This window comes from Gadus chalcogrammus, chromosome 6, assembly GCF_026213295.1.
Source record: "Gadus chalcogrammus isolate NIFS_2021 chromosome 6, NIFS_Gcha_1.0, whole genome shotgun sequence".
NCBI lineage: Eukaryota > Metazoa > Chordata > Actinopteri > Gadiformes > Gadidae > Gadus > Gadus chalcogrammus.
In genome coordinates, this window is record NC_079417.1 from 11,563,464 (window position 1) to 11,575,641 (window position 12,178).

General features: G+C 47.9%; 1 pseudogene; it reads right to left on the bottom strand.

The window, feature by feature from the left end:
• The window catches only part of LOC130384305 (cell surface hyaluronidase-like), a 19,983-nt pseudogene that overhangs the window by 6,693 nt on the left and 1,112 nt on the right, over positions 1 to 12,178 (bottom strand).

Here is a 12,178-nt window from a genome sequence, read left to right on the forward strand (position 1 = left end):
ACACTACACCTACACAAACGCTAGTACACACAAACACACACAGAGCAGCACCTACACCCCCCCCCCCCCCTCACCGAGTCCCCCCCCCCCCCAACAAGCCCCGCCTCCCTCACCGAGCCTCGCCCCCGCCCACCTGTCGTAGTTGATGAGTGACAGCACCACGTCGCGGGGCGCCAGGCCGCTCCAGTGCAGCGTGTAGCTCTTGCTCATCATGAGGACGGGCTGGTACTGCTGCGACAGCGCCCCCTGGCTGTTGGTGCCCCGCAGCAGCAGGGGCGCCTGCGGGTATTCGTCCCTGATGATGGACAGCGTCAGGCTGGGGGCGCCTTGCGTCTGGATGTACACCTGGGAGGGGGGTGCGACTCTGTCAGCATCACCGTGGATACCAAAGTCTATTTTTTTTATAATCTCCCAACAGGGATAGTTTAGTGAAGGCAATCAATCGATCTGACCTATTGGATACACTCACGCACACGCACACGCGCGCGAACACACACACACACACACACACACACACACACACACACCCTGCCCAAGCATCACCTTGGTTACCAAATGAAGCGTTTATGTGTGAGATTGCAGTTATTTATAATCTCTCTTCGCAGGACAGCTGAGAGAAGGCGATCGATCGATCGGATGTATTGGATAAGGCAAGGAGAACATGAATCTTATTCTATTAATCAAAATAAATGAGCACACACACACACACACAAACACACAGAGACCCCCACACACAAACAGAGACACAGAGACCCCTTCACAGATACAGAGACCCCCCTCACACACAGACACGCAAACACACATACACACAGAGAACCCCACACAGATAGAGAGACCCCTTGGCACACACACACACACACGCACACACACACACAGAGACCCCCATACAAATACAGAGCCCCCCCCCCCCCACACACACACGCTCCCGCCCTACCTGGGCGTAGCGGCCGCTGCAGGCCACGGCGTTCCAGCGGGACAGGTTGGCGCAGGCGGGGTGCTGGATCAGGAAGTTGTCGGCGCGGCCCACGAACACGCCGGCGCGGCCCGTCACCGAGCCGTCCACGTCGTGGAAGATGGAGTTCTTGTCGCCGTCCAGGTCGTTCTCCTCGAACCACTGGCCGGGCCGGCCGAAGAACGCCCGCAGACCCACCTGGGCCACGGGCCGGGGGGAGAGAGATGTGTTTTTAATTAAATGTGCTACTATAGACACACACACATAGCTGCTATACATCTGTATATCAAATAAATAAATAAATAAATAAATATATATATATATATATATATATATATATATATACATATAGGATTTATTCATATATATATACACCATCTATCATCTATAACTAAATAATTAAATAATATATATAATTTATGTATATATATATATATATATATATATATATATATATATATATATATATATATATATATATATATATATATATATATATATATATATATATATATATATATATATATATATATATGATTTATATATTAAAAAATAACAAGGGGGTAAGGGGGGAGACTAGATTCTGAATAGAGACATTTCAGTGTCCTGTTAAGATCGAGTCATCGGCATCAGAGCCTGGTTCCAGCGGAAGCCTTCGCTATAGTAGAGCACGCAAGCTCCGTGTTCAGGCGAAAGCGGCCTTTCGTCTCTTCAAAAGCGTTCTGAAAGCCAGCTTGGGTGGCGAGTGCCTCCCACATTCTGGTCCAGGGCACCGAACCCAGGACAATAAACAATTCACCCAGAACAATAAACCAAAGGCTGGAGTAGACATGTATATTTATGAACAAACCTAGGGTCTCTGAATACACACTAGTCTCAACACAGCACAGGGTGGAACAGTACACTATAAAAAATGACACTGTGATGATTGGTCTTTCTATATACAACATTACGCTCCAAATCTGCAAAAATCTTAATCGTCATTAAACAGTGCTACTAACTCGACCACCAACAGGGGGCGCCAGATATCCAAAATGTCATCCGTCAACGGAGCGCTCCCCTCCCACCTATCCGACCCCTTACTACGCTATTCTACCGATAAGTGCCAGCTCAGAAACTAGAGACTGAGCTCTGATCCAGGCCATCGAGGGGAAAGCAAGAACAAACGAGGGCGCTCTGCCAATGAAACACGCCAACACAGCAGAGCAACAGCTGCTGTGTGTGGGTCGAGAGCAACGCAGAGGGTGAAGGGTTGACTAGGAAAACACTGTCAAAAACAGCAGGCACCATATATATATATATATATATATATATATATATATATATATATATATATATAAATATAAGAGAGAGAGAGCGAGAGAGAGAGAGAGAGAGCGAGAGCGAGAGCGAGAGAGGAGAGAGACAGACAGGCAGGCTTAAACTAAAATCATAGGATGATCCAGGCAATGGTATCAACAAAGGATAACCATCTAAGGGGCTTTGAATTAAAAAGCCTTATAACTATTCAACTATTGAATCACATTACACACGCACCCTACTCCGTACATTACCACCGCATACTAAGCGGAAAAGCGCGGAAACGTTGTAGTCTAGCAACACTTACTCTGCATCATCAACATCATCACATCTATACCATCGCCCTGTTAATTTGCTGTCACACGTTTAGCCTCGTCCCTCTTCACCGGGGGGGCGTGGCCGATCGGGAGGCGGGGCTTGGCCGGTCTGGAGGCGGGGCTGTACTCACACTGGGGTGGAAGTGGAGGCGGGACAGGTTGTTGCGCGGCGTGAGCTGCCAGGTGTTCTTCAGGCTGAAGCCCACGGCGCTGGTGAGCCGCTCGGCCGTGGGCGCGAAGCCGCGGAACGTGCTGCTGGTCAGACGCACCGGCCCGTCGTAGATCTGGAAGCCGCGGATCGGGAACGTCCTGGAAGGGAGGGGGAGGGGGGGGGGGGGACACAGCGTTTGGAGCGGGATCAGTGAACACTGTTCACTGATCCCTGCCTCCAACACGCTGGCTGTCGCCTTGCGTGGTTGATACCGCCGTCGGTGTGTGAATGTGTGCATGAATGGGTGAATGTTTGGCCATATTGTAAAAGCGCTATATATAAATGCAATCCATTTATGACAGCCTCTCCCAACAGAAGGAGATCTCATTAGACGCTAACTGCGATGAGAGTCGAAGGGGTCAACCGGTCGCTCCTGGGGTCAGAGCCTAATTTGGTAAGCGGGTTCTCCTGGTTGTGTTTACATGTTTTTAACAGAAATAATGCCTTGACCATGTTGAACCACAATCACGGCCAGGCAGAGCGGTAAGGTCATGGCCCTTGTAAAACACTAAATATTTAACCTTAACAGCCGGCGGTCAAATCGATGCTACCGTAGACTAGCTCTGGAAACGGAGCCATTAGCCACGCCGCTTGTGTGTGTGTGTGTGTGAGAAAGAATTTGTGTGCGTGCGTGTGTGTGCGTGCGTTCGTTCTTGTCTGTGTTGTATAACACCGAGGCACGTTCAGCGAGACAGAATGAGAACAAGACAGCAACCCAGAAAGGTAGTGAGCTCCTGGGAGGACAGGGAGCCGGATCGAGGTCCACCGTGCCTGATTAAGGCCGGGCTGCAGCCTGACAAGCCAGCGCCTGGGGCATGTTCGAATTAATGGAACAAAGCTCTCGGTCTGGGGTCTGTGGTCGTACAGGCCCAGCTGAGGCTGACTCACTGTGAGGACAGACGACAGGGATGTAGTTCACACCTTTTTTTGACCACAGAGCGCACTGCGTTGAACCGCATTACACGACAGCCTTGCTAAAAGTCAGGCTAGAGCATGTGTTTAAATAGGGCTTGTACCAGAATGAATCATGGTTTTTTTCTGCTGGCGATACTCCGCCATATGTACAGGACTCAGGACCGATGCAGCACTGTAAAATCCCGAAGGCTATGCTAATTTCTTTGTTTTGTCAGGTCTCGCATGAGATTCGCTGTCTAACACAGCAATGTCTCCCCATAATGACCAGTTATTTCAGAGTAATAACTTAACAGTGACCAAAAAAACATGGCTAACATAGTAACAAACATTCCAATGCTCCTATGCTTCCAAAATGGAGGTCGTCGTAATAAACAACGCCTGTTCCGAAACGCCTACCACATCTACAGGAAGTCATATAAGATGTTAAATGACACGGTTCACTTGTTTTTCTCTGGAAACCACATTTTCAGGAAGTGGGTTGAGTCATAACTTCATTTTGATGATATGAGGATATAAAGTTGAGAAACTTGTAAAACTCTTTCCTTCCTTTGCCATCGCTACGAGCGTCAAAGATAACTCTCAGTAACTCTCAAACAACTCTCATTAGCTAAATCTATCTTCATTAAGAGGCTTTCTGTGCATTCATGTGCTTGTTATCCTACAATAATCCCACCTCATGCTTGCCATATTGAATAAAAGCGTTATCAAAATCACTTATTGCTGTTTCTTCAAGCCTTCTCTCTCACCTGTTTCTGGGCAGTGTCCTCATCTTCCCATCGGAGCCGCCCAGGCCCCAGTACTTGTTCTGCCCCCCGTTGGTTCCCCGGTTCTGGCTCTCGCCCACAAACAGGGACTGGCTCACCTCCTGGCTGGAGCCCTCATCCTTAGGGTAACTGCCATCGCTGCACAGAGCGAGGGGAGGAGGGAGACATCGATGAGACCGAGTGTCAAGGACCGGCCAGGGATTATATTTAGCGCGCACCGATTGATTTAGTGGGAGATAATGGAGGTGAAGGGTGAACGGGTGGTGCAGGCGTTACTGAGCTTGAGAGACAGGAAGAGAGAGAGAGGGAGAGAGAGACAGGAGCGGGGCGAGAGGAAGAGACGGGGCGACAGGAAGAGCGAGACAGAGAGAGACAAAAAAGGAAAGACATAGAGGGAGAGGAAGAGAGACAGAGGAAGAGAGAGACAAAAAAGGAAAGACATAGAGGGAGAGGAAGAGAGAGATAGAGGGAGACAAAAAAGGAAAGACATAGAGGGAGAGGAAGAGAGACAGAGGGAGAGAGAGACAAAAAAGGAAAGACAGAGGGAGAGAAAACAAGAGAGCAAGACAGACCGACAGACAGAGAGAATCAAGATAGCAACACACAGAGACAGAGACAGCGAGCAAGAGAGAGAGTGAGAGAGAGAGATACAGAGAGAATGAGGAAGAGAGAGAGACACAATGACAAAGAGAGAGAGACACAATGACAAAGAGAGAGAGACAATGACAAAGCGAGAAAGAGGAGAGAGGTTTGAGGTCAACGGTAATCTAAGGCTTCTGCTGTGTGCCCAGTATCTATCAATCACAGCCGGTTCTTGGCAAACACCTGGAAGTTGGTTGGCAAGGCCGCAGTGAATCCTCAAGGTTCAATGAACACACATTAAGAGGTGAAGCGCACACACCTGGCAAAGGACAGGCCCACTCCGTTGTCTGCAAACCTGTGTCAACAATAGAGGAAATATGAGCATCAACCAATAAAACAGACTCAAAACGACCACCACTGACCACTGGATCAGGTTTACGATTTCTTTAGTGTTGTTGTTTTAATACGTAATCAAGAGCAACACCAAAAATGTAAACCATCAATGGCAACCATGCAGCTGTTAACACCAGTGGCCACTGGTTGGTCCATGACAGCCACACAGATATAACACCCACTCCCAGGGGTGGGTCCATGGCAGCCATACAGCTGGTAACAGTGGTCCCCAGTGGGTGGCCCCAGTGGTGGGTCCGGGGCCCATGGAGGCGGCCCTCTCACCCAGAGTTCCTGATGATGATGTCCCCTCCCCGGATCCAGGCCCCCAGGTCGTTGTTCTTGAAGGAGATGAGCGTGTCGATGACCGCCGCCACGCGCGGACGGCTGGGGTCGGCGTGCTGGTGCGGCCGGAATCTGAACACACAGGAAACGCGCGCCGTACGTCAGGTGGGGCCAAGGGCACGCACACAGATACAAACACAGACAAAAACAGAAACACACACACACACTTACACCCACTTACAAACAGACACAGACACTCACTTACACACACACACCAACTCACACGCACACACGTACACAAACGCACAAAACACACTTTCTAAATGTTACACATTATTATCATATAACCTGGGAACCACATGAATCTGTGTGCTCATGTTTTATTCACTCTGGCCCTGCTTCCATTGTGACAGACTCCTAGTAGGACTGGCTTGGGTCGGGCCAATCAAAACCCTTTATTTAAGACGGGGCGGGTTTAATATGATGACCGTACAGAGGAGCGCCCAATGGCAGAGCCGATGATGAATTTACATAAACAACCAAGATGGCTGCCGCTCTTGTGTGACACGTTTCGTTTGCTCTGATTGGTCGTCTGGGGGTCTGAGACTAATGCACATTAGTGAATCTGTCTGGCTTCTTTCTACATTCTTCTTCACAAAACTCGAGAAAACTGGGCACAGGAATAGTGTTCCTCGTTCAAACACACACACACACACACACACACACACACACACACACACACACACACACACACACACACACACACACACACACACACACACACACACACACACACACACACACACACACGGTCTGGCAGAGATGTAATCTTTTTTTCCTTTTTTTCCATCTGGAAGGGGCTGTGTTTGAGTAGCGAGCGAAAGGGAAACTCTATCTGTGAAGCCTTGTTTTCTCTGTCAATAAGAACCAGCCTCAACCAAAATAGTAGTCGTATGGTAATGTATCTCTCCTCGCAGTCACGTGGCCCATATCAACGCACGTGGACACGCACCGACGGCCAAAAAACGCTGAATTATCATATAGTACTACGAGGTCGGAGCGAAACACAAACAAATACCCAGCGGACCGCATATACTGTACCTCAATATTGACCTTACTTTACACCACATCCTAATGCACACATTTTGTGGCCAACGACCGCAAAACCTGCTAAAATGTGTAGGCTATGGTCTTGGGTAAACAAGGCAGGCAGCGCGCATACCTGGCAACCCTGGCGGTGTGTGGTGCACTGTGGCGTCTGACCACGGACTGGAAAACGCTCCGTGTTTAGCACCCGGCTTCGATTACATTGGAGTGGATTACATTGCAGGGACGGTGGTTAGCACACACTGGGATGGCTCAGCCCTGCTGCAAACACTGTGGTGTAAAGAAGATACCTGCAGAATGCACACACACCTGGCACTGTTGTCTAGACAGAGGTACTCCCTGGGGTCCTTCGCCGTGGCGTTGGTCGTCTTCACACCTTTATCAATGAACAGTCCAGCCTGGGGGGGGGACACAACAACAAGAGACGCTGTTAAATGCGGTCCATGCAGGGGTTCCCCCGTCACACACGCGCACGCACGCACGCACACGCACACAAACACACACAGACACACACGTTTCTTTGTTGACCCACTCAGACACAAGAGTGCCACTATGTGTTCCAGAGAGCAGGGCCAATAGACCGGGGCTAAATTTAAACCCGGAGCTCCCAAAAAAATAAGAGCATTCATATTTTGTCACATCGCTGCAAGGGCTGACATTTCATGAATGACCAGAATCCCACCTCGTCTGCGTTACATTGAGATCTCTCTATATATATATATAATATATATATAATATATATATATGCATCCGGATTTTTTGACCATTTGATGGAAAACCACCAGCTGGGGCCGCTTGTACACCAATGCATATGAATGCATATGAATCATAAAGTATGTGCATTAGTGATTGTGGAAAGCTGTGCTCCGTTGCCTCAGTCCTGGGTATGGCTTAAGTACCGCCTCAGGGGCTCAGACTGCCTCCAGGCCCTCCGAGAGGCTCCTTCAGCCGGAGCAGACAAAGAGCTTACAGTTCACCTGCCTAGCTGTTATTATGTTACACACAGCCCACAGAGCCGCATTGTGGGACTCAGGGAACAGGGAAGGTGGTTGCCTCCATTGCTTGTGCAATGCGTGATTCAAGTCTTGAGTGTCAAGTAATAAAAAAGTAGTAATAAATATTAGCTATTTCAATTTTAATTAATTTAAACTATTTTGATACCGTAACCTAAGCAAAACCATCCATAGGCAATTCTATAAGCAATAGGATGAGACACATCACAACAGTGCGCCATATCCTTTGCAAAAATGTTTATCACTCAAAAGCTAGAAGCTCTCGCTGAAAACCAACCCAAACCAAGGACCCCTTAAACAGCCTTGACGAGGTACACAAGGCTTTGATGGAGCGGGGCAGTGTAGTTGCTGGTTCGGCCCGGTCTACGGGTGTTTAGGACGGACCCGATGCCGGCTGGGCGGCGGCCACGGACCACTAGGGCGGCGGTACCTTGAAGTTGGAGTGGACCCGGTTGTTGTAGAAGATGCCCAGGGGGGTGAGCTCGGCCTTGGTCTCGGGCACCAGGCCCTGGGAGTCCCCCGTGGAGGCGCTGTGGAACACGAACCAGATGCCGGCGTCCTGGGGGACACAGAGGGTGAGTGGATTTAAAAAAAAAAAACTAGGGCTGGGCAAGTTAACACGTTAATTACACTGTAACGCACTCTTATTTAATGCGATTAATACAAGTTGACGCACGTTTATTTTATTTTACTTTGATTTTGAAAGGTTTTTGGACACAGAATGTCAACATTCATATCAGAATTTTTTTTTGTTTTTAGTTCCACTTACTTTAGATTCAATCACACTTGCAGTAGGTGTCTTACTGCAACCAATCTGTGGTGTCCCTTAAGTTTCATATCTCACCCACACCGAGTGAGTCAATAAAACTCCCTCAAGATCACTTGGTCTAGTTTTTGCTTATTAAGTACATTTGGTATAAATGATAATGTGTCATTCCATTTGATAAACTCATTTAACTTCAATTGGAGTGGATTTAAAATCGAATTTTAAAAGTGGGATTAATTGCGCGTTAACTCACCAAACTATGCGATTAATCGCTTTTGCCCAGCCTTAAAAGAAACACACCTTTATTTACTGAGGTGTTTAGCATCTTACCCTAGCTATTGTTAACCCAGTGATGTTAGTGCTTGGCACTTCGTTCTATGAACATCCTTAATGTACCGACAGCGATATATTGTTGTTTCTCTTTCTTCTGACAAATGTATTTGTTGTAAAACGCTTTAGATAAAAGCATTTGCTAAACGCACTCAATGTAACTGTAAATGTGAATATAGATGTAGATGTAAACCCTGGGTAGAGCGGGGGACTGCTGATGCTCTAAGTGGGAGCTCACGGCCAATACAGAGAGGACAAGGCCTTAAAGGAGAGCTCTTAAAGGTTGGCTATGGAATTCTCTTTTTTGGCCATTTTTGCAAAATTACTTGAAATCCTTATCATAACCCACTTACAGCCACTGAGTTAGAAGTACTGACATGAAAACTAAACAAGTCAATCATCTGTGGAACGGGCAGGGTTTGAAAAACTCCAGCCAATGATTTCCAGTAGCTACTGGAGCTAGCTAACTAGCTAATGGCTCGCTCTCGCGCATCTGTGTTTCGCTCGTGCATGATTGCGCGTCCATGTACTTGGAATGGGTGGAGTCAGAGTCAGCGTTGAAGGAGAGGGGGTAGGACCATTTGAGTTGTGTATATTCAAAATCTGCTGGCGTTTCGCAAATCCCATACCCAACCTTTAAGGAACAGCTCGAGGTTTGCTAGGGAGTGGATGGCCAACAGGTCGAACCCACGCCAAAAGGTTTCGAATTCGAAACCCTGAACCATCCACAGTATACCTGTAAGCATACTTCAACAGGCTCCCTAACCCTTATCTGTGTCTGAAAACACAACCTTTAAGTCACAATGCAATCATCTGCTTCAAGGGTTCATCGAATTGTGGTTGTGTTGCCGCCAATAAAGTACATCTATCTCTTCACAGGGAGCGGATATCTTCTAGAGCGGGTTCTCTCTCGTTTGTTCCAGGTCCCGATCGGAGGTTAAACCCCGCTGAGCACGGTATGATGAGGTCTCTTTGATTGGACCGTGTGTCTGTAGTCCAGGTGGACGGACCCAGAGATGGAGAGGCAACAACTAAGCCAGCGACCGTCCCTTTAATCTACTGTGTGCGTCCCCAGCGGATCTAGGTTTGTTGCCTTTTCATTTATCAGAAATTATATTAATGTTATTTTACGTTACTCCCAAACAGACCACCTCACAGTAGTAGTCAGGGGGGATCTTTGGGGAAGGGTTTTTGTTCGCAAGTGCTCTCCTTTACAGCACACAAACATTGTCCAGGATCAGTGTGTGATAAGGAACACAAAGTCCCCTTTTATTGTTAGCAGAGCCGCGCGGTCGGTTCCACGTTCTCACAGGAGGGTAAACGGTGTGATACTCAACCTGACGGAAAGGACGATCTGAAGAACGGGAAGTTACCTGAGAACCAGCGGCCGCGTTGCTGATCAGGTTGTTGTTCGGGTTGGCGATCCAGAAGGTTGAGACTGCCCTGAAAGACAACACAATCAGCGATACGCATACACACAGACAAAACTCATCAAAATCCAGACAAACACACGGACACACGGACACACCCACCCTAGTGGACATTTCTAAGCCTCACTCAAACAGAGGCATTTTTTTGGTGGGTAAAACAAACAGAGTGATCCCCCATGGGAATGAGAGGTTGTTTTTGTGTGGATAAGCCTGTCCACTGCTATCTCGGCCACACACGGCTAACATTGGCCAGTGTGTCCTCGCAGTATCTCTTCCACACCGAGTTGCCTGTCTGATGTGCTTGAGGAATTCCTCAGATATCCCCTGGTGACCGAATGACCCCCCCCCCCCCCCCCCCTCTCCAAGACCCCCAGTGCTCAGCCGTTCTCCTGCTGTACCGCCATCTCCTGAAGACCCTATGAGCCACACAGCATGAACAACATCCTCTCTCTAATTTCTGCAGAACTCCTCTCAGATAAAGTCACTATCCCAGTATCTCACATCTCCTATGGTCCTACATGTCTCCTGTCCTAACAGCTTGCTGTTTTGTTTGTTTTCCTTTACGAGTGCAGTTCTCTCAAAACCTCAAACTCCCCAGAGAGCTTGAAACTGCGCTGGATTATGGTCAGTCTATTTCCAGCAGCAGCTCATTACTTACCTTGCGTGAAATGCTAATTGCGCCATTTCGGGTATGCTGCCTGACTGCCTTGTCTATTTTCACCGCTCAATGAAATCTATTTCTGGTGATGAAGCTTTTGAGTTCCTTATTTGCACAGTTGGCTTGCATTTTTGCGTTTGCTGTGTCGCATTGACAAGTTTCACCGCAACCTCAGTTTGAATAGGATGTTCTGTATTTACTCCGGACATTCACTAATTAACAAAATCCTCACTGTGAATCCTTTAATTTATTAGAAGGCTTCCCTGCACTGCTTTGAAATCCGTTATGCAATAACAGTGATTGTTCCACCCAGTAAAACACCAGCCCACCCGGGTCAGGGAAGAACCTTGACCTAGTACGATATTTATCCCTGTTGTTTACCCACGCAGCCTCTTATCTCTCTCCCCATGCACGCCTGTACTTCCTCCATCCTCACTGACATCGTGTTATTCAGCCCTTTTTGCATTTAATCTAGATTTCTGTCTGTATATGCTCTTATTGACTCTTTACACGCTCTTATTGTGTAGCTAGAAACATGTTCTGCATATATCTTTTGTCGGATTCCTTTTTTACATTTACATTTAGGGCATTTAGCAGACGCTTTTATCCAAAGCGACCTTCAATAAATACATTTAATTGCATTATATTTCTGACCTGTACTTGTACTACTCGGTACTCGGCTCTGAAAGCCACATGTCTAACCTTGGACATGGACCAATACTTATAATACTATATTAAATAATAATACATTTTGTTTCAGGGCGCCTTTCATAAACACTCAAGGTCGCCTTACAGTTAAGACAAGCAAAATACATTTATGCTTGTCATCTTATGACAAGCAAAATTGTACATGGTGCCATTGAACCTCTTTATGTGATGCTGAGGTCCACCTACTTGCACTCGGTGCTGGGCGAGGGCGTGTACCCCGGGTGCACCCGGTCCCCTGAGGGCGGTCGCAGAGGGTGTCGTTGCGGGTCGGTGGGCAGAAGGGTGCAGGCCGCGTCCCAACAAGCCCAAGGTTGTGGAACAGCGTGTTTGCGCTGCTCGATGCCGTCCTCCAGGAAGACGCAGTGGCCAAGCGTGTTGTAGCCCACCGTTGTCCCTGGACCTGGAGGGGGGGTGGGGGAGACAGAGGGGAGAGACCATGAGAAAACCATTG